This window comes from Carassius auratus, chromosome 18, assembly GCF_003368295.1.
Source record: "Carassius auratus strain Wakin chromosome 18, ASM336829v1, whole genome shotgun sequence".
Lineage (NCBI taxonomy): Eukaryota > Metazoa > Chordata > Actinopteri > Cypriniformes > Cyprinidae > Carassius > Carassius auratus.
In genome coordinates, this window is record NC_039260.1 from 21,456,612 (window position 1) to 21,480,784 (window position 24,173).

At 37.4% G+C, this 24,173-nt stretch overlaps 1 protein-coding gene across 4 annotated transcripts in view; it reads right to left on the reverse strand.

The window, feature by feature from the left end:
* Positions 1-23,681, reverse strand: part of LOC113118664 (LARGE xylosyl- and glucuronyltransferase 2-like) — a 61,275-nt gene extending 37,594 nt beyond the window's left edge. Inside the window, exons 1-3 of one of the 4 annotated variants that reach the window (XM_026288013.1) lie at positions 23,528-23,672; positions 23,094-23,196; positions 5,733-5,810 (exon numbers count right to left, since the gene is read on the reverse strand). The gene's annotated coding sequence lies outside the window, so the exon portion shown is untranslated. Of the gene's footprint in view, positions 1-5,732; positions 5,811-23,081 lie in introns of all 4 variants that reach the window. The other 3 variants (XM_026288012.1, XM_026288011.1, XM_026288015.1) reach the window with 3 other exon arrangements.
* Between the last annotated feature and the right edge of the window lie 492 nt (positions 23,682-24,173).

Below are 24,173 nucleotides of genomic sequence, written 5' to 3' on the forward strand. Positions count from 1 at the left end.
GTCTCTTTAAATCATCTCGATCTCACTATCCAACAGAGGCGTGCACGTCTCCCAGTTTCATAGCCCACAAAATAGCAGGAGGCTTCATGCACTCACTTCCCCTCACAGTAAACACACCCACGTTCACGGAAGCAGCACATGCATATCAATAACAAACACTGAGCTTATTCTGCATCTGTGACATCATTTAACCTGCCATTGCATTATTCATAAGCCTGTTTGCCCATAAAAAATATGAATCGGATAAAACTGAGAGGGAGCTGTCATGTCTCACACTGTCATCTCTCATTTACAAGAGGCATCTCTAACTCTCTTTCACCATCAATGACACACACACACACACACACACACACACACACAATCCCGCTCAGACGTTGAAGGATTTTACTGGATGTCACAGGAGCCAGTTAGCATTATTAGGCACACCAGATGAAAAGCTTTTTTGGATGCCATCTTGTGTTTGAGGATACATTACTGGGCGTGATATGTTTTATAATAATAAAAAAAAAAGTACATAAGGACAAAGAAGAATAGCGCTACAAAATAACCTAACTCTCTGATCCAAAACATGAACTAACATCTCTTTTGCACTTTTGTCCCTGACCTAATTGTCATCCATTGTAGTTGCGACTATGTCTCAGTCAACTTTTCATAACACTTACTTTTTGTTGGAATCCAGCCTTTTTTAATACTAAAACTAATAATAATAATAATAATGGTAACACTTTAGTAGTAGGGTCCAATTCACACCAATAACTAGTTGCTTATTAGCATGTCTATTATTAAAATATTGGCTGTTTATTAGTGCTTATAAAGTACATATAATGCATGACGTCCATAATCCTAGCCAATACCCTAAACTTAACAACTACCGTATAAACTATTAATAAGCAGCAAATAAGGAGTTAATTGAGGTAAAAGTCATAGTAAATGGTTAGTTAATAGTGAGAATTAGACCCTAAAATAAAGTGTGACCATAATGATTAATACAAGTAAATCGTTATGAAGATGCATTGTTATTGGTATATAAATATTTATATTGTAATAAGCCATACTGAATTCATAATAATTTTTATGTCATTATTATTATTATTATTATTATTATTATTGATTTATTGTTATTTAAATTATTTATCTATTTTATGAGCCCTTCTGAATGCAGCAACATATAACTAATATAATATTAATAATATACATTTTTCTTTTTAACAATAATAATACAATAGCAGTATATAATTCTTTGGCTCAGCTGGCACAGGGCAAGGCATCAGTAGCACCAAGGATGAAAGTGTCTGCCAAATGCATAAAAATCCTTTATATGATATTGCTGTTGTAATTTCTTCAATCTCACCAAATATTTATTTCCATAAAACTGAAAGAAAGGCCTTTTTCAGGGTAAAATGTTTTTAGCTTTAAAAGGGATCTGAGTTCATCTGAGGTATTCACTTCTTGCAAACGCCCCTCAGACCCCTGCAAAGTACTGAGTTCTAGAGATCACGTGTCAGTAAAAATTGAGTTTGTTCTTCAATCATGTGAGTGAAAGAGGAGAGAACGCTCATTGCACTGAGGCACGGCTGAAAACCCCATAAATTGACCTGGTATGGCTAAAAAGGCATCTGCTTCTGTTACTTTTTTCATCAAACTGAAGTAATTTGCATAAGACACTCCATTTGAACTCCTATAATTTGATCAGAGATGCATTTTAAGCCAATGGTGAGAAATTTCATCACATTATGATAAAGGATGACAGCAGAAGCTTTGACTAAATCCACTGTTTTCAGTAGGTGGGGTGAACAGGGTGTCAAAAGATTGTGTGGCGTTTATGAGGCCTGTGTGTAAGGATAGCATTTTTTCCCCTATCCCTCTACCTTCTAAAGGGGCAAGAAGAATTTTTCCTGTGGATAAAAACTGGGAGCATGTTGTACTGAAATGTGTATTCCAGGGCACTGAGAGCTTTCCATTAGGGGAGCATGAATCACAGTGCGTTCCCCTCTTCTTCACCGACCCTTCAAAACAAAGTGATCTCCAGTAGGCTCATCTGAACTATCTCCTGCAATCTCTCATGCTGTCAGAGACATCTCTGCTCCACACCAGCACGGCCCTGGGACAGTTTACAGCTTGCATCTGCCATGCTTATCCGAGTTTTGCCGCCGAAGGCCTAAGCAATCCAATTCGGCACTGAAAGAGAACACCACCAGCTATAAAACACCCTAAAAGAGCATATCCTGTTTTGAACCCTAAGGGCTCAGAGACTGAACATGATTTATTTGGTCTATTTTATGGAGGGCCTTTTCTTATATGTGCTGTGCACCTTGTGGGAGAGCAAGAGGGTCTGCTGACTCACACATGATGAAAGGTGAAAGGTCAGAGCAGGATGAAGTCAGGCTACAATGGGAACTTGTGAGCTTCTTAACTATCTTCATGGTTTCTCATAGACAGAATTGAAAATAAATGGAGAGAAAATGAAAACCCCAAATAATCTCATGCTGTATGTTTCTCCTCAGAGATTGAAAACCACAATATTTCTCATCAAGTTCTTCAAGCCAAATGATCTGAGCTATATTAATTCTATAGCTTTATGGTCTTACTCTAAGTAAAAGCTGTTTAAGTTATGTCTATTTTTATTTATTCTAAATCAGTTTAAGGTTGAACCTGAAATAAAGATGAAACTTAAATGAAAAAGAGCTCCAAGTCTCCTGTGTGATATGCAAAAATTTCTTCAGGACAGCATAGAGTTGCATCATCTACAATCTCAAGTTTCAAAAATGCAGATGTGTTCTGACCTGCTCATATATCCATTTTCAAGTATTTGAAACCCAAAATTTCCTTGGTGCCTAAAAATTAAGTTCAAAAAGTTTCATGATTTTAATCAATTAGACATGTTTTTTGATTACTAAAATGTAATCTAATCATTAAAATTTAATTACAAATCTTCATTAAAAATGTAATAAAATTGAATTTCTCTGGGGGAGAAAAAATTGGTTGGGTTATAGGGCTGTGCTATGAAAAAAATTTGACTGCAAGTCATCTTATCTATGGAAGAGCAAGCTCTGTGCACTTTCCTCCGGGAACCAAGCAAGACTTCAAGTTTCTTCAGAAAATCCAGCTTCACCAGCTACATTTTACAGTACAGGTAAACAAAGAGCCCTTTCTGGTGAAATATGTCATTTCTGGAGGTCTTTCTGGTTCCCAGAGAAAATCTGTATTGCTCAGAGGTTGATCCTCCATTATCAGCTCTCATCCACACAGACCAACCTGGAAATCCATGCCAGTCTAAGCTGCATCTTATCAGCAGGGTTCTCTGCCCCCTCTAAGGAGCCTTTATTGTTTCTCAGCCAACTCCAAGCCAATGGCAGCCTGTGGGTTGTGGTCTGCACAACCTCCACACACGCTAATTTTCTAGCAACCTGCCTACACATTCTAGAAACCATCAGCATCAGTCGAACTGGGTTCTTTTTGATGAAACAAACACCACATTTGCAAAAAAAAAGAAAAAAAAAAAGAACCATCAGCTGCTTCTAATACATCAGCGCTAAACATTTTGATATCTACTTCTTCCTGAAAGCGGATGTAACTTGAACTCCAATCCAGACGATGAACTGGCATGACCTAACAGATCGTCTACAGAGTCTGGTAGCAAAGCACCCAAAAGCCATTATATCAGAGATAAAACTAAATCATGCTTAGCAATCAATATTTCATGAGCTCAGCTAATGCACCCTTTTAAATGTTCTAGTTGCACAGATTGTTTGTTTGTGGATATAAAAAGTATATAAGTGTGCATCTCTGCCCTTTAGATGGGAAAACATAACATTTAAGTGAGTTGTTTAGGGCTTTAGAATTGCAATGATTTGTTTCCCTGACAACCACTTGAGGAAGGACGATGACGAGCTTGATTCTGAGCAAATAAACAGCTTTATTTAACATTTGCTGATCTGATACAAAGTCTTTTTTCATTATTTGTAGGTGTTAAGACCCTTCCACATGACTCATGTCAGAGCTTTAACACCTCTCTTGACAAAAACATCATGTGTCACTCTGACCTCTTCATGAAAAGCATTGCAGATCATGGCAGGGCTGCTACGGTGTCTAGACATTAAACCTTGAACACAGACATCAAAAAGAGTGAACATATATGAATGTAGAAAGGAAAAAGTATTGCCGATTGCTCTGAAAGTTTGCAGAAAGTGAAAAAGATATGCCTTGACATTTGTGTCGTACAAAATTAGCAACTGCTAATTAAATCACTTGACAATAGTTTGTAGGAACTACAAAATCAAAACAAACTGTGTGCCGAAGAAAAGATCTGCCGTGACTTGCATATCTTCTAAAAAACGTTAACAATCAGAAGAAATTTCCAACTGAAATTAACGCTTGTGGTAGTTAAACTAGTTGCTTTTCTCACAGATTTTGGTGCAGATTATAAATTAATTAAGACAAGTTGTGTGGATCCTTACACTGTAAAAAAAAATATATATTACATTACATTACATTACAGTATTTTACTGTAAAATTACATTAAATATAATTAATTTATTCACCAAATATAGTATGGAAGCTTAACTGTTAACCATTTAAAAGGTTTTCACTGTAGCATTTTTTAAGTGTTTTACTGTTAAAATCAATATATTTTTTTTACAGTGTACAAAATACTATGGTATCACCTTAAAGCACTTTTATCATAATGCATGATTTGTAAACTAATACATTTTAATGTCCAACACATAACCAGCTCTATACAGTATGTGTGTCTTTGCCAATGTAATAAAATTGCTCATTAGCGCACCTTGTATAGCATTGCACTTGTGATGTGAAAAACAAGAAAACTCAAAAACAAGTTCTGTGCAACACTGTTCAGCAAAAAAAGCCAAACCATGTGATATCAAGGCAAAATCGCATGGTTGCTTGAGCAAATGTGCTTTTATCTCCCGGTTTCTGTCTTTAACCCTGTCAGCTGGGTTTAGTGTAGAGCTGATTAATTCCAAATGAGAAAATTAGAGCATAATATAATAAAATGTTAGCACAGTCATGTTTTAAAGGAAATTGAACATGCTTTTTATAGTCATTCACTGGACTGTTCACTTTTAAACTGCCACCAAACATGCAAGAAGCAACACAATATAATTTCTGCAAAAATATTTTCACTGGAATTTATTTTTCATGAGCCTGGGTTGGAAAGATTCCTCACAGTACGCCACCCAAACATAAAATGTTTGTAAGAAGTACAATGTGTCTGTCCTTCTTACTCACAGTTGACATTTTCCAGATAGAAAGAGACTGGCTCATCTTGCATATCTATTATTGACACAATGACAGTGCTGCACAGATTGTCTCAATTATACAAGAAAAACAGATAAATGAACCCATTGTCACAAGGACAAAAATATATATTTATTCATAAAAAATAATAAAAATCTAAATACTACAAAAAATTCCTGGCCATTTAAATGCACCCACCATTGGCAGGTTGCGCCTTACTGTATCTAGACAATCAGTCTCTATCCATCTTGTTCATTTTCATACCAACACTCCCCACATTATCATGTAATTTGTTCCAGTAATCTTTGGCTGTGCTTCAAAAGGTCAACAGCCAATGGGGTCAAAGTTTAAGTGTTTGAACCTCACAATGCTTGAAGTGCGCACAGCATATCATCGAAACAAACTATGGGAAAATGACTTCAGAATAATATTTCAGATAATAAAAAATGAATAAAACTCCACCGATGACTCACCAGAATATGTCTTGGAAGCTCTGTGATGCAGAAGAGACGTAATCACTGGAAAACCTTTACTTTCAACCTCTGTGAAACCTGCAACAGAAGGTAATACAAGCCACTTTAAATATATAGCTTCTGTTGTACTTGGTAAAAAGTCATAAAATGAGGCTACAATGTAAAGGTGAACTCAGTGTATTACTCCCATACACTCCAACTTTACATTTGAAAAATTAATCTTTTGGAACTGGAAAAATTGGCCACAAATCAAGAGATACATTTCAAACATTTAAAGATGCTCTTTTAACACACATCAGTTTGTTTGGTTGCAACTTAACAAGTGAGATTATTGATATTGATTGAGGTCGACTTAAAGAAAGGTCAAACCGAGGACCGTGCAGTGAACAAATCATGAATTGATACAGCATCTGTGCTCTGTGGGAGTCGTCCTTTCATCACGTAGCTCTGACTCACAGGATTGTTTGGCTCTATATTAAACATACTTTATCTCTCACTGTCTCTCTTCATGCAGAGACATATTGTGTCCTCCTACCTAAAACAAAAGCCTGTTAAACTGAGGATAGCACATCTCAGAGCTCCAGCTGAGAAAGTGTGTTCAGCGTGCAGGCCAGAGACTGAATAGGGAGGAGACAGACTACTTGTAGAAAACCAAGTAGTACCAGTTTCTCAACTGCAGGCATACTGGTCTAAGATGGTTAGAGCTGGTTTAGTGTTGACCTAGCAAAGCAAAGCTATTTACCAGCAAAGCTTAGTCTGTGAAACACACATCACAAGAGTCTTAAAATTTCAGCCAAAATTCCAAGATTCTGATCACAGGACAAGGTTCTGGGAGAGGGACATGATAGTGGCCTGTGGTGCTTTGTGCACAGCATGTTGATCAAGTTGAGGTGGTCTGCAGGGTTATTCTAAGTCCTCTGTGACTCTTAATTGCAGTGCTGTCAATCCAGTTTGTGTCCAAACAGCATAATAAGGGGTCATTACGAGACCAGAGTGGAGAATAATGGAAGAGTCATTAAAGCCTGGGGGAAGCAATATCTCTCCACAGTGTGGGGGGACAGGTAGTCTATTGCCCTGAGGAGATTACCAAAATGAAGTAGCGTGTCTCTGCCAAAGGCTACATTCAAAGACACAATGTTTGGGACTGACTGACCATCATCACACACAGACCAAACCTAAGCATATTTAAATTTGAGATATGATGTCATGGTTTACTTTTGTAAATACATTTGATATCAGTTACCATGCTTTCATTTATATACAGGTCTAGATAATATGCCCATAGGTATATAAAATATAATCTGTCATATTTGAAAGCACTAAACCGCAAAGAAAACCATAATGAATGGCTTTATTCAACAAGTAATCTCCCCCAAATTACCATTTCCGGGCATTTTGGAGAGTATCACAACGCATGCACACGCTTTCCGCTAAGAGTAGAAAAAGCTGATTATTTTCATTTTAGTGCCCCCCCCCCCAACCCACCCAACGTAACCAACACAGATGACATTGATTATGTTATTGGGAACTCTCCAAAATGGCAGAGAAGAACTGTTGAATAAATTGTTATTTTTGTTTTCTTTGCACACAAAAAGTATTCTCGTAGCAAAACTGAAGTTGAGCCACTGATGACACATGGACTGTTTTACTGATGTCCTTAATATGCTTCTGGACCTGGGAACAATACAGTTGTGTTGGTGTCTAAGGAAGGGTAACAGAGCTCTCTAGTTTAAACAAAAATATCTTCATTTGTGTTTTGGTGATGACAAAGGTCTCACAGGGTTTGGAACAACATGAGGGTTAAGTAATTAATGACAGAATTTTCATTTTGGGGTGAACTAAAGCTTTTAAGGTACAGGTTGTAGGACCTGTCATTAGAGGGCGCACTACCAAAACAATAACAATTGCGTGCTTTGATGAAGCTAAGAAGGAGCGTGGAATGATGGGATTTGTTGTCTTCTAACACAATAATTGGGCATGCATAGCAAATGCAAATTCAACGATTTGCGAAGTAGATTACATAAAAAGTCAATGCAAAGACGCGATCAGACTATGGATCAGACTATGGATCTAGAGATGCGATGCCCCGTGTTAGGCGTGTATGCCCCATAATACTAATCTTGTTGACCGTTATAATATCAAACGTTTTCCGTAAAGATACGAATCAAAACAACTCACCTGTTGACTAAAACACAAGCGAGATCGGCATCTCTTTACACTTGAAGTTTGTCGCAAAGCTCTCTCCATCTAGAAAATGCAACACTGATATTGATGCTCTTTCTCTCCTCTTGTCCCAAACTCTTCTTGGGTCGTTTGGTTGGCCCGTATGCTTACGTTTACAGGAGCTGTCCTTGTCGACAGAACAAGTAATCAGCTGGACAAAATATATTACACTAGCCTAGTGGTTTTTGGATATTTTACTGCAAATATCTTACAAACTGTAGCTTTAAGTGAGTTTAGAAACATCCATGATGTATACCTTTTAATTTAATCAATATTCATCTAAGATTTGAAGTACACTACAAGTGCACATTCAATACAGTTAAGAACAATTATTTTCCACAATGGTTAATTCGTCACCCAACAACGCCTTCCACTGTGCTCTGTCTAGCTGTTTTAAGAACAAATCCTGTTTAAACAGACTCTCAAATGCTGTTGCCTACACCAGTACGATTCTTTATAACAGAACCATAATATTCCGAATATAAATGTGTAATAATGAATGTGAGGTAATTACAGCATATCATGGCTTGAACACCCCTCACGTTTCTCTGAATTAGCCCCTGCTATCTGCAGCTGCAATGGAAGGAAATTGCCTGAAAAGAAAAAGAAAGGACAAAAACAAAATACAAAGAGAATAAAGAAAGATGTATGCTTCGGTGAATAATGCTAAACAACAAATGACAGCTCCAGCCTTCAAGTAGAACAATACCATCATTAGATAACGGGCTGTTCTCTTTTCAAGACCGACCCTCGGGTTAATGAACGTATCTGCATCGCTTTATGCACCATTACATGGCTTATCTTCCCACGATGCTAATGCGACTCATGACTAAATTCAATGAAGAGAAGTGCCAAAACAGCAGTCTACACCACCCCTGAAATGCCTGTCATGGCTTTATCCCGCAAGGCATGAAAAAATGCTGAAGATCAGTAGCGCAAAAGGTACAACTGTGCTTGGGGGTAAGCAGCAGTTCTCTGCCATTTTGTCAAGACCTTTGTGCACTTATTATGGAATACTGTCACCACTGAAAGTATCTGAACATGTTTGAAGTGGAATGAACATGAGCCATCCCCCATATTTCCCTTTTGAAATAACATCACAAGCTGGTGAAGGTGACATTGCCCTGTGTGAAACTGCAGTTCTCAGGAACAGTACAGAGAATATCAATTTTCTGTAATTAAAAAACATTTTTAATCCTGCTTTCGCCTGAAATCTGGCCTACACCTCGTTGTGCTTTGATGATGAAAAAAGATATCTGCGCTATAAAATCGGATTGCATGAGGCAAATTATAAAATAGCCGATATACACACATCTGTGACCACACATCAGTTTGATTATTTAATGTACTATAATATGAAAATTGTATGTACTCAGTTGCCCGGCAACCATAGACTGCTTACAGCTGAGCTAACGAACCTGATCATTAAAGATCTCTGATCAATATATTGATTTACTTGGACGAATACGTTTTTTTTTTTTTTTTTTGTTATTATTCCTATTAATGAATGTAATTATTCATTGCATTTTGGTGCATTTAAAAAATTATGTCTACTTGGGGAAAAAAATGTAATTGTATTAGCACTATAGTATTTTAAAATTGTGATTTAGGAAATACAAATGTGATTTTAATTGCATTTTAACAGAGGCTAACTCTCTTTTACAGATATTTTGTATTGAAGGACTTGTGTGGAGTAAAAGCAGATGCAATGACAATCTACGTTCACATGCACTCAAATAAATTGTTTACAATTATATCCATGAGCTTGATCTGAATAAAATTTTGATCAAATTGAAATTGTTGGTGACCTGAAATTATTCGATCAATAAAAAAAATAAAATAAAAACGATGCATAGGAATGCTTGAATTTGTCTGCTTTTCAATCAGATAAAAAAATTGGACACTTGCACGGTGCCATGACATGCATGTTTTACAAATGTTTTACATAATACAAACATTATAGCGAATTTTCACATTTCTCTTCTTAAACTCTAGAGAAGATATCTACATGCTTACCAGTGTCTTTTCTGAGAAACTGAGACTCAATTTGGCATCTGTTTATCTCATGCTGTCTAGTAGAGATATCACAAAGCTTTTGTTAGCGATTCCCCTGCACATAAAACCTACTTAAAAGCCATGTTTTTGGAAAACAGTAATGACCATCTCTGACCAGATAACAACCAGCTTTGAGAAGCTATAAACAATATTCCATGCTCCAAAACAAATCTTTCAGCAAAATGTTTTTTCCTTCGGGCATGAAAGAAATCTCTGTTTCATGAACTTTGTGAGGAGAGGTAAAATGAAGCAAAATAGCTACATCAAAACGCTCTGCACAATAAAACCTAATTGGCACCTCTCAGCTTCCACACTCCGTCTATCATGCCTCTCGCTCCACGTCACTGTGAGTTACAGTGATGAATGTTTGTTTCTCTCACAATTCGAAGACAAATGCAACTCTCTGAGTCTGCTCAGTTCCTTTTCAGCATTTTAGTCCCAATCCTGCAGAAATCATAATTGCCTCTCTTCCACTTTCTCTGCTTCTACACAGCTTTCAAATTCTCCTATACCTCCAGAGCGCAATTCCATCAGGTCCCAACGGCAACATCAGATCAGCAACCAATAGCCATTAGCTCCTCTATTTAAAGAGATCTATGCAGTTGTGAAGACTGCTTAGAGTCAATTACGCCGCCTGTCTGTGTTTAGCCTGTGGCCATACTGCACTCCGACGGGAAGATTATTGAGTTTCATCGCTCTTTTAATGGAGAACGCCCCCCAGCTCTCACCTCACGTTCATTCAGAACATATGCAGGGCAGTAAACCCCCTCCAAAACCTTACCGCTGCACGGCCGACTTCTGCCCCGAACCGATAAGGAGCAGTAACAAAAGACATTGATTTGCCCCATAAGGATTAAAAAACCATCCATCCAGTCGATGCAGTTTTATGATACAGTACTAAAACTCAAATGGCTGCATAGTGCTGTGAGGTTGAGTAAAGTTCACTGTGCCGTTAAGGCATAAAACAGTGACAGCTGAGGTGTGGCTGTGAATGTAAAGGTCAGTATCTGCTGTGTTATTCTGAATTCTAATAGTCATACAACAGATAACTGTCGCTCAGCTTACCTTATTGACTGTTTCTCTGCTTTAAATGAAAGGAAATCTGTAGGACGAGGGACTTTGTGAATGAATCCGATTTAGACGCTGAAAATCTCAGTGGGCTAAAGCTCACTGAAGTAGCAGGAGCATCGAAATCCCTGGAGGTAGATAAAAACCCTCCTTATTTCTGCAACCAGACAGGCGGCTTCAAAGGAAAACACACAAACATACAGAACAGACCCAAAATACAAATTTCCCTTCCGTCCAAAACACACCTCCAGCACTGTTCCCAAAGGTCTAGGCAAAATGGAAACGGAAAAATTTAGAACAAGAACTGAATAGTGTTACATACACACACAAAACAGCATATAATGCATTAAGAGTTTAACCTGTTCTCAGTTTTAAGTGTTTAATGGTCTTTATGCAAATCGTTTACTACCAAACAATTTTTACAGTATTCAGTATGTACTGTTTATATAGGCATGTGAACAGAATTCATTATACATAGTCTATTATCAATCCTATTGCAGATCACACTGTGCAACATAGATCTAATAAACTTGCATGCATGTAGACTATACAATGATGACACCTATTGACCCTATTGATGGAAGAATAAGGGATAGGGAGGGATAAGAGCTTTAGCACCATATCTTGTTGATTTCAAGTCACATTTTTATTGGCTGGCCAGTAAATATGCATCGTAGCAGCAAACGTACTTGTGCAATGGTCAAGCTGAATTTCTGACACTGTCAGAAAATTAAATGGTTGTCTTTGAACCTCTCTCACTGTAAAACATAGGTAATCACGCAATCACAGAAATAACCACGACTGTTACATGATGCCAATCTTTCATCTGGAACAGCCAAAAACTGAGCAGCGTATCTTGGGCTTTAGGCAACGAGTATCAATAAATCTGATTCAAGTGAACCATTTCACCCAAAACTTGTGTGTTTTTATGTTTGTAAAGTATAATGCTATTAACTTATAGCTCATAACTCAACCAAAATCAATGCACTACACTTCAGAAGCACTATCTGAACAATTGTTTTGTCTATTTACATTATTTCAGATTTGTTATCTTTGATTCTGTTTGTTTCATTTAAGACACAGTCTTGAAAGACAGCTGCCTATGTTGTTACTTGTTAGTAGACAGTAAAGCAGCTCTCCAGGTTTTGAAACAGAGCCATGGAAAACCTGCAAGGCCTATACTGTATATCCCACAGTTCAATGCACTCAACGAAATTAACTGAATCAAGAATGCAAAAAGACCATGTGACGACAAGCATACTATCGTAAAATGCATAAGCTTCCAAGATATCTACAAAATGTAAGTCAAATATAAGACAACCTTTTTGATGACCTGCACAAATTAAATTAATAATGTATGTCCATACAGAACAAACTGATACAATCTAAAAATAAATCATGTATCTGTTACTGGATTAAACAGGATGAAATAAAATATGGGAGAATTTTTTATTTATTTATTTATTTTTTTACTGTAGCTTCTGAACAAACTTCAAACAGTGTTGTCTTCCAGTGCAAATGTTTAAAGATTATAAAATCAAGATATACTGAGAAGAAAAATTACATTAAATGATCAATCTTGTTTTATAAGAATTTGATCAATTGAAGTTGATCAAAAAGAAGTAAGTTTGTGATATAAAGTAAACTGAAAAACAAGAACAAATATCTGCCAACAGGCCCAGAAAAATCAAGTGTTGTTACTGACAGATATTTGATCTTGTTTTAAGCATGAACTCCATTCATTTTGTACAATTGAAAGACTTTGAATATCTTCGTGTTGCATCTCAAGTAAACATATTTAAGGAAGTTTAGATATTCGTATTGGAAAACAAGACAAAAATGCTGAGGAAGATATGAGTTTTTCCCCCTTTTGGTTACAGTGCATGCAACATGTAACCATGATATGAAATAACATGACATGGTTTTGAATTTAAGACTTTCTGCTCTCTCTCTCTCTCTCTCTCTCTCTCTCTCTCTCGCTCTCTCTCTCTCATATATAATTACAGAAAAAGACTTAATGCACAATTCAAACAAGAAACAAGCACTAAAACACTAAGATTCTTATTTTGAAATGTATGTGCTTTACTACTTCCAGCTAGTCACTGAAAAGATGACATAGATGAAATATGCACTGTTATTACCATCTATTACATATTACAATATAATCACCATGAAGTGAGTGTTGTCATTACTCATCAACAGTAGATCATAAGCAATCATATCGCGTAAATATGAGGTATTAACTGATTGCAAGCTACTCTGAAACAGCAAGCCTGTAGAAAGCACTACAGTACAGCGTTTTGACTTTGAACTCATATTTATTCAATCAAATCATTGCCTTTTTTAGTTTCATAATCCTATTAGGCTGTAACACAATTCCTTTGGCCCGCAGGGACCCTGGTTTCACAGACATTTAAAGAATAGTTGACAGTATGCAGTATACTTGGTAGTTTACACTACCACTAAGAAGACTTCTAAATTTAGCCACACTCTTCCACTGCGTTTGACACAGAGATGGAGGGTCTGTTTTGTAAAGTAGATCCTGTTTCTATTTGTACTCAAGGTATGAATGCAGTTGATAGACACAGTGTCCTGCACCAAGGCTTTAACTAACAGCCCATTTTTGAACACACATCCCAGTTCTCAGGGGAAAAGACCACAGGATGAATTATCAGGTAATGTTCCATTAACAGGCAAGTGCTGCTAATGCATCCATAAACACAATTACAATGAAAAACAAGCACAGCGTGAATGGGGCAACTGATTTTTTTTTCTTTTTTTTCTGATATTATGTTTGCATGAGCATCATAACTGACCAAACGGACATGTGATGCTGGTTGACAGCAAGTAACAGATCCTCACATATTCGTGTCAGCCTGTATCTCTCTCTCTCTCACACACACACACACACACACACACACACAGCAAAGCAACTGACCTTACTGAATATTTAACAATATGTTCCCTTTTTTCCCCATCATTTTCTTTCCTCCACCCACTCAGCTCGTCCGACGAGTCCTTAGTCAGCATTAAACCCCACAGTTCCAAGGATCTGGCCCAGCGTGATCCACCACACAGTCTCCAGGCAGGAAGAAGTAGCAGAGGAAGAGAGTCGGAGTTCAGCTGGCATGCAAAAGACCATGGGGGATTGTGGGTAACAGACCAGGCATTCCAAACAGCCGATCAGACAGACACATCACCACATAATGATTATACAACTACCATAAGAATATCCAACCTTACCCAGATAAATACAGCACACTGCCGTTAAGTGATAATGTAATGTATTCTCAACTGCTTGATTGTTATATCGTCAAAAATGTAACAATATTATCATCAAGAAATATATTTAAAGTTAGATATAAAGTACACCCTACTTTATCTGCATACATACACTCACATAAAACTAATATAGTCTACTATATAGCAAATCTCAGTGATTGTTTATATTATTGCACAGTTTTCATATATCCGATTTTATTCGAAAACATACACTACACTCAAGTACAGTGATATATATTATAGCAAATTCCAACTGCCTGATTTGTTTTATTTTGTCACAAAATGTAACCATATTTCACCCAGCTCTTTATACAATGCAACAGTTCAACTTTATTCTAATACATAAAGAACCTGCAATACATATAGTTTTGCAATACATACAAGATAACTGTGTAGTGTGTTATATACTACAGCATATAGCATATCTCAGCTGCTTGATTGCTTGCATTGTCACAAAATCACAACTCTACAGTTGAATATACGGTATATTATACAGTATACTTGTAAAGTGATATAATTTATACTGTATACACTTCAACTGTTTGATTTCAGTGCAAAATGTAACTATATAATTATGCAGCTCTTTAATGTAAAATTGGATATACAATAAGCATATCCTACATAGATAGAGTACGCTCATTCGGAGTGTCAATTTACAAAATACAGCTATATTATTGCCTAGAAATATATATTAGAGTGAGAAGGTTCTGGCTGCAGACTTGCATTCTCAGACTTGCACTCCCAGACACTTGTGCTTCCGCTAGCGACGTCACTTGCAGTCTTTATTATTATTATTATTATTTCTATTTATTTATAACTTTTTGTTTGAATCTTTCAACGTTTTACAACAGTAGCCAGGTGGTGAAGACAAGAAAAAAGAAACTAAATTACAATGTCACTTGCAATCGCTACTTGCATTCTTAGACTTGCACTCTCCGACACTTGTGCTTCCGCTAGCGACGTCACTTGCAGTCTTTATTTATTTAATTTTTTTTTGTTGTTCTATTTATTTATACGTTTTTGTTTTGAATCTCTCAACATTTTACAACAGTAGCCAGGTGGCGAAGACAAGAAAAAAATAAACTAAATTACAATGTAGCTTGCAATCGCTACTTGCACTATCCGCTACCTGTGACGTCACCTGCAATCAACACAAATCGTGCATGTTGCTAACATAGACAGTAAAAGGTTGCCAATGGAGACAAGAAGCTGTGGTGGTGATTGATTAAACGATTAAAACTAAATTAGTAGGCCTACTACTATACACAAAGTTTTTCGTTAAGCGGTTTCCTCCTGTAGAAAAAAACTAACACCTAATATGGCATAATGTATTAGGATACGTTAAGTTCAATTAAAAGACCAAATTCGATATATAGTTATTATTTAATTTACAATAAGGCAAGCAGATGACTATGAACACAATGCGAGCACTTAATGTGGCCTAATAACAGACTAAGATGATAAAGACAATTCAGTAGGCATAGCCTATATGTCTTGTTGTTGACTCAAAGTATATACAGACCAGCAAATATGAACGTGCATTATGAAATGCATTAAGTGATTTTAAAAGGATCAGCTCCGTACAGGCAGGCAGACGAGTACAGAACGCAGTGCGTTAAATTGTACATTAAACGTTTTCCTCCTATAGAAAATCATAAATAAAACACATAATGTAGCTTAATGGACAAAGACAGTGATATAAACGAGTTGTAGACAGTTTATTCTATATGGAAAAATGCTTAACGTGAAACTTTGCGCGTTGCGTTTATTCACTACCACAGCTTCTTGTCTCCATTGGCAACAAGCACGATTTGTGTCGATTGCAAGTGTCGCAGGTAGCAGAGAGTGAAAGTAGCGATTGCAAGTGACATTGTAATTTAGTTTATTTTTTTCTTGTCTTCGCCACCTGGCTACTGTTATAAAATGTAGGGAAATTCAAACAAAACGTTAAAAAAAAATCAATAAAATAAAAAATAAAGACTGCAAGTGACGCCACTAACGGAAGTGCAAGTGTCTGAGAGTGCATGTCTGAGAATGCATGTCTGAGAGTGCAAGTGCAAGTCTGCAGCCAGAGCCTCTTGATTAAAGTTGGATATGCAGCATAACATAAAAAGCAGTAGATGATATTTAGCAAATCTTGGCTGTTTGACTTTGTATCATTGTAAAAATGTAAATATAGCAGATCTCAAATGCTTGATAGCTTGTAAAGCTGCTGTAAAACAAAGTCTATTGTTTAAAGCACTATACAAATAGTTTTGACATGACAGTAAGGACAGTCTGTGAGCAGTTTGTGACACATTTATTTGTGTATTTCACAATGACGATAAAAAGAAAAGCATTTGGACACAAACATCAGATCACACTGCAAAACAGCCATGACAATGGGCACACTGCATGTTTTCCCAAGACTCCAGAGAGCTCTCTTTCTCTCTCTCTCTTTGCGGAGTGATTTGGGCATTGAGGCTTGTAGATAACCCTCCGCCGCGTCCTTTGAGAGCACACTGCAGGGGCCGGGCCCCGTTCCTCATCCCCCAGGACAGCCATATTCTCTATTCTCATTCATCTGCCTTCACATGTGGAGAAAACCAATGAATGTTGCTTATTATAGCTGCAATTTGGTGCATTGTGGGGGATGAGACATTTTGACTGCGGACCTGTGATTGTACCCAAATGGAAAAAGGGCCCCGGGGGCTTCATCACACACTTTTTGTCTTGCTAAACATTTAATGAAGTGGATGTGCTTCAGAAACAAGCTAATATGAAGTAGACTGCAGACTGTTTAAAAATAAGTGCGCTTAATTGTATTATATGTGCATTTGTAGTGTACCTCTAATCTAGAAAGTACATTTTTAAGAATCTGTACTTGCAGATAATATAATATTAATGAAATAAATTGCCATGTAAGTGCATTTAAAGACAGTACACTTTTCTTAACAAAAGTGCATAATAGGGGTCCTATTATGCACTTTTACAAAGTCCTGATTTTGTTTTGAGCGTGTACCTGATCATGCATTATTTGTCATGTGATTCACGTTATTAAAATTCATTTCTCTCAAATGGCTTGATTAGTTCCAGGTTTAATGAAGGCCTGCCTTCCCAAAAATGAAATGAGCTGTACCAGTGCGTTGTGATTGGTGGAAAGCTTAGACGTTGTTTCAGTACTGCCATGGCCCTTGACAAAGCAACAAGTTCCGTCTGCTCCAGTATAGTTAAGGATGGTGTCAATATTGCCATATCAAGAGAATATTGAACAAGAGGATTGCGCAAAACTTTGCATGCACGGAAATTGCAAGACATTTTAGGACACTTTTACACTGCATGGTAAGGCACGATAAGGTTCAGTATGGTTCATTTTGAAGGGGTTTCCACTGAGCACAGTACCTTGTACCCAATACTTTTTTTCAGTACCAGCTCACTTGAGGTTCCAAGCGAACCGTTCCATTACCAAAACATGACGTGTAAACTCTGCTGATCACAGATTGGCCAGAGAGAATCGTCACTATCTGCGTCATTGAACTTGTAACATGAGACACAACAGACCCGCTAGATTTTATTCAGCACAGTCAGCGAAGGATCGAATGCAACAGTTTTGAATGATTTAGACATACCCTTTGTTGATAGCCGAGGAGCGTCTCCAGCGAGATCTTGATGGGAAAAAGCTTTTCAGGATTCACAACAGTAGAGCCGGCGCAAATATAATGACTTGAATAATCCCTCCCACTCTAAAACAGTACTAAACTGCAGTGGAAACACAAATCGAGCCGAGCCAAGCCGCACTGAGCCGAGTTGTACCAGTGGAAAAAGCAGCAGGATGTGAAGTGTAATGTACGAGTCAAAAACCCTAGGCACATTTAACTTTCACTTAAGCTGGCGAACGATCTCAGCTTTAGTGCAGATAGTGAGGAGCTAACGATAACGTGTGCCATCATTACAACACACCCTTTACGGCACTGGTTCTGGCTTCTGTTCACACAGAGCTCGGTCCGGGAATGAACCCGGCCATGTTACTAGGTCCCCAACCCGGGATCGATCCCCGAATCAATCCTGGGATGTGTTTGCGTTCACACAGAAGGCAATCCGGCATTGTTCCAGCAATTTCCCGGGACCAACGTGCAGTGTAAAAGGGGCTCAAGCAACACAAGATTACCTCTCTATCTCACATTTCCCAGCACTTCTTACTTGAAATCGAACAATACAAGATTGTGATCACCCTCACTTACACAAACACAATGGACCTTTATATGTGCAAACGAGCTAGAGGGTGGTTATAAATGTGAATGCAGAACCTAAACAACAGTGTGTCGTGCATTTAACTAAAGGGTCATCCAACTGGTCGTAACCACACAGGCACATGCTGGTGTCTCCTAAAAAATGGCTCCAGGGTCTTGAAGGCCACCAGACTTTAATAAAAACAAACAATGATCTTTGCCATTCTCACAATCTTCTCTGACCTTGAGTCCTTGATGAAAGGGAGGAATGATGGGAGGATAAGCAGGGTTATGGAGGACTGTTGTTAAACATAATTTTTGTCTACTCATCCTGGGCAAATGTGCCTGCAAATGTCTTCAGTGAAGAATTGTAGACAGTGTTGTATCAGTGTTAGATGAAAGCGAGTCAGACATGTTCTGACAGGGGCTTGATGTTGTGTTCCTGTACAGCGAGGAAACAAAGGTAGTTTGTGGTTAAATATTTCATCTTTAGGCGAATATCAATTTGTAATCGTGAACATCACTTCCTCTTTTTGCTCCTAGATTGATCATGGTCTCAGCACTTGAAACTGTGCGACTAAAACTCAAATGACTAATAAAATTGTTATGGCACTGTCAATGCAAGGACATTTCTTCAATCTGTCGTATTAACAACCTTGAGAAAATGAAGTGTGCTTAAAAGGATAGTTCACCCAAAAATGAAGAATCCATTGTTCCAATAGTATTTTTTTATTTTTTTTCATGTCAGTGGCTACCGTCAAATGTTTGTTTACTAACTTTCATCAGAATATCTTCTTGTGTGCTCAACAGATGAAGAAAAGCTCAGGTTTGGAACAACAAGGGTGAGTAAATGATAACATTTTTATTTGGGGGCAAACTGTCCCTTTAATTATATTAAATCTTCACTTGTATTTCTAGAAAATGCTACTTGCAGATAATATAATTTAATGAAATAGAATGCTTTTGACATACATGAGCTTCATTGCATGCATAAAATCTGCAGATTCCACTATGCCTGACCCCATTCCTCCCCTTTAATTTCCCATCAGCCTTCACTATCCCATTGAAAAAAGGCCAAAAAACTGAACAGTAAAGTTGAGAATTTGTCAAAAGACCTACTTCTATGTGAAAGCAGAAAATCAATTAAAAACAGCTTTTCCATGTCGGCGGTGTGTTGCGGGTGCTGAACCGCTAGTCATTAATGCTCTCAATCCTCCATCAGGGTCACTTGAGTTCTCCTCTCAGTGCTGTCTTGTATAACACTATTCATGTTACCCGACTTCGGTCTTTATAGGTATGTTTCAGCCGACGCGAGTGTGGGATTATATGTTACTGCACCTAAAACTCAGCCCTTTTAAACACCATCAAAAGCTCCTTTGCTGTAACTGACCTCGATGCTAAAAAACAGCATTGTGGAGTCTTGCATTGCATAACTCATCTCACAACAAAGAGAGGCCTCTAGTGTTAGTGACGAGACCTGTGGCAAGGTTTTCCATTAAGACAGAGAGGTCACAGATATCTGAGCTTATGATATAATAATCACTGCGTCTGACCTCAGGCTGTTAAATTAGCACATACTACATCTATCTATCTATCTATCTATCTATCTATCTATCTATCTATCTATCTATCTATCTATCTATCTATCTATCTATCTATCTATCTATCTATCTATCTATCTATCTATCTATCTATCTCTACCCATCTTGGTGTATCTCTCCATCTTCATATATATTTTATTTTATTTTATTGATTATGGATATTTTGGATATTTTCTCCACCCCGGTCACTTCAGTCCCATTCACCAATCAACCTGCCCATACTGATGTGAGGCACACTGAATTCATGACATTTACTGAGAGTGACAAAGAGAGAAAGATGAGGGAAGAACAGATGCATAGCAAGAGTAGGATGAGAACATGCTGTTTCTGCGTCGCTCTGGGGTCACTATCCTTGTAATTCTGTCAGCAAACTGCCCTTTTGCTGCAATCAGGGACCCTGTTTCATTTCTTCAAATGACACTGTTGATGCTACAAAGGACAAGGTGATAAAGGATCACTGTCTTTCTCTCAAGGAAGGCCATCTGTCAGACCTTGTGTGTGTGTGTGTGTGTGTGTGTGTGTGTGTGTGTGTGGTTCCGAAGGATAAAGAGTGGGCATCTAATCATCCTAAGCCAAGCTTCAGCCATGTGTGTGTACACAGTTGGCGACCACCACCATGATCACAAACAGAGCCCGTTCACAACCCGAGGTGACGACAACTTCAGAGACATAAGAATGAGCGACGAGTCCGTATACTGCTCACAGTCATTCCAACAGGCTATAAAATGAGTGTAAATGTCCTGAAAAACCAACAGAAATGTGTCAGCACTATTACAGGAAGAGTAAAGCTTTGGCTCGGCTCAGAGGATGCCTTTAAAACTACTTTACATTCTCCTACTCATATATCATGAAACGTTGCTCGGAAGTTACCTCAGAAAATGAGTTAAGTAGCAATGGTGCTGAAGACATGGATATGGAAATTGACTTTATGATATGTGAAACGAGGACAAGACAATACGATACTATGATTACATTATCATAGCGCCACAGTAATATGTTGCATCGATGCAACATTTGCTTTAGTATACTCTACTTCAAGTAGATGATGATCTCTTGACGAGGATCCCCTTCCGAAAATATAATGAAAGCCACATATTTTCACAAGACCCATTTATATAAAAATTAAGCATGATATTATAAAGACATTTAATATTGTCACTGTACTAATGCCAAAGCTAATTTATAAAGTATTATCTGGAAAATCTACCCATTATTTAAGTAATGTTGTATATATATATATATATATATATATATATATATATATATATATATATATATATATATATATATATATATATATATATATATATATATATATATATGAAACTTTCAAAATTTGTTTATTCAGGTATACCTCTTTGTTGTATATTATGTATATTTCTTCATCTACAACATTTTAAATCAAAATAAATAAAAACGAAAAAGGTAAAAATGAAAAAGATTTAATAAAAAATGTAAAAAAATAAATTATATATAATTATAATTATTATGTATGTAATTATATCTATCTATGATGCTACTAAAATAACGCTGAACTGCATTTCCAAGTGAAACAGTCACTAAAACAATGACTAAATATGCATTTTGCTTTTGGTTAACATTATCTAGTTCACATGGTCCAGATGATGTCAGCAGAAAGGCTAAATCACTTATTTTGGTAGAAAAATAAGTCAAACCACATTTTTCTTTGCAATAATGTGCACAGATGAATCATTCACAAAAAGAGTTTTAATTACACTTATTAGGAAAGTAGATTGGGTCCATTTTTATTTAATTTTCACTGTAGAGATTTTGTGGAACACAAAAAAAAATTAATCTCATTGTACCTGTAAAATTACAATAAAGAGCCTGAAGTTCAGGACAGAAAGACATGCAAAAGACTGGAAAGGTTGAACTAATTGACTGACTGACTCCCACAAGGTTATTGTCACCGACAGAAAGAAGCGAAACACACCCGTTTCACACACGAACACACACTATTTCTCACAATCTCTCCCCTGAGCACATACACGAACCCCTCCCCATGCGTATAAACACTCACACACACTGATTGAAGATTGTTCAGCTTGTGTGAAGTGAAACAGGGACGAGAGCGTGAGATTGCTAAGCGCCGATATACAGATGTGTGAGTGGAGAGAGAGATACTGAAGTGTGTTAAGAGAATAACAGCTGCTGGGAGGAACACGGGGAGTCCTACATTTTGTGCTTCAGTGGAGAGAAATGTGGTTTAATTAGCAGTAACCTTTTCAGTATCCAGAGACCAGCCCATCACATGGCCGTACGCACGCACAAACACACACCTCACGTACACGGTCAGTAGTTAAAAAGTGGTCATCCTTGGCCACGAGCCCAGAAAGTTTTAATGTGACAACCAGCAGGTGCTGCTATCAAGGTGAGTCAGTGTTTATGTGCAATTAAAGCATGGCGTTTTGATAAATCTGTAAAAATGCGCTCACTACTGAGGGAATACACTGATTAAGGGTCACAAAATAATTGTGAGAAAATGAAGGGTTATTTACAAATATATTATCTGCATAATTTGAGTGAGACTTTAAAAGGAAATTATTAGAAACGTAAAACTTGATCATATTCGGCAGCATGATTTGAGATGATCTAAAGAGCATCTTGAGCTTCATTTAAACCAAGAACATCTAACCGTCTGTACAAAGGAGTTCACATGATGTCACGAATTTACTTAATTTAATAATGACCTAGAAATAGTGAAGAATCATAATGTTTCTTTGTGTTAAATGTTTTGAACCTTAAAACTTTGCATATTTACATGTATAAATATACATATATCATTTTATTTAATCCTTGCCACTGAATATATAAATTCAGTGCTGAAATGTATAAATATATTTCAATATATGTGACGTTATAATATATTTAATATAAAAAGCATCACTTACAAAAGTTCTTACCCCTTTTCACCTTTTCTTGTGCGGCAGGTTCAGCGTTAAACAAAAAATATGGCAGTCCCAAAATCCATCGCAATATCCATCCCAAAATTCCAGCTGCAGAGTTCTGGTTAGATCCACACAAGTGAGTGAATTTGAGAGACAGGTGTGCCCTCGATGTATGAACTGATGATTTCAGTGCATGATCACAAAGACACACACAGAGAGAGAGAGAGAAAGGCAGAAAAGACTGAAGGAACTCTCGAATGAAACCCTTCAAGTCTGATAGAATCAGTGCGAGACACAAATATCTCTCACTCTTTTAGAAACGGGGTGAAAGAAGACGCTCCGAAATCTTAGAGGAAGAGTCCCAGAAAGGCTGAAATGATATGTAGTCCATGCCTCAAAGGATCAGAGAGAGTCCTAAAAGAGACAGTCAAGGGACAGTGAGTCCTTACCCTGAGGCACTCCTAGAAGAAGAAACCAGTGCAGAGCAGTCCTAAATCAGCTTTCTGTTTCTCGCACAGACACATTCGAGGTCCTCTTCCATCTTCCTCATGTCTCTGGGTTTGTGAACAGTGTTAATCTCTCGCCGTTGTGCACTGATCTGCAGCTAAAAGCAAAGCACCTCCCCCACCTCTGCTAATCCGGCCCTCTCTGTGACGGCCCCTTTTTGCTGCAGCCAATCAGAACGAAGGCTCCGCCTCCAGGCCTGCCTCTATTTTCTGCCCCCTCTCTCATGCACTAACACTGACACATTATACACTGGATACTCTATTACACTCAACAGACTGATGCACAGAATAACCCTAAGTCTGGATCCGAAAATGTACGGATGGGGATTAAGCAACGACTCCCATGTTATAATGTTTTGAAGCGTTGTTAATTTGTGTCTGAAATGACATGATCGACACTGATAGTTTGTTCAGCAATAAAATTGGCAGGAAAAAATACAAAATATCGAATGTTTAGCTGATTATCCAAGACATTTAGGCAGCAACTGCTCGAAAGGTACTAATTTGTACAATGTTAGGTAGTAATGTGTACCTTTAAAGTACTTACGTGCACCCTTTAGGGGTAAGTAAGGCACAAAGGTGTAGCTTT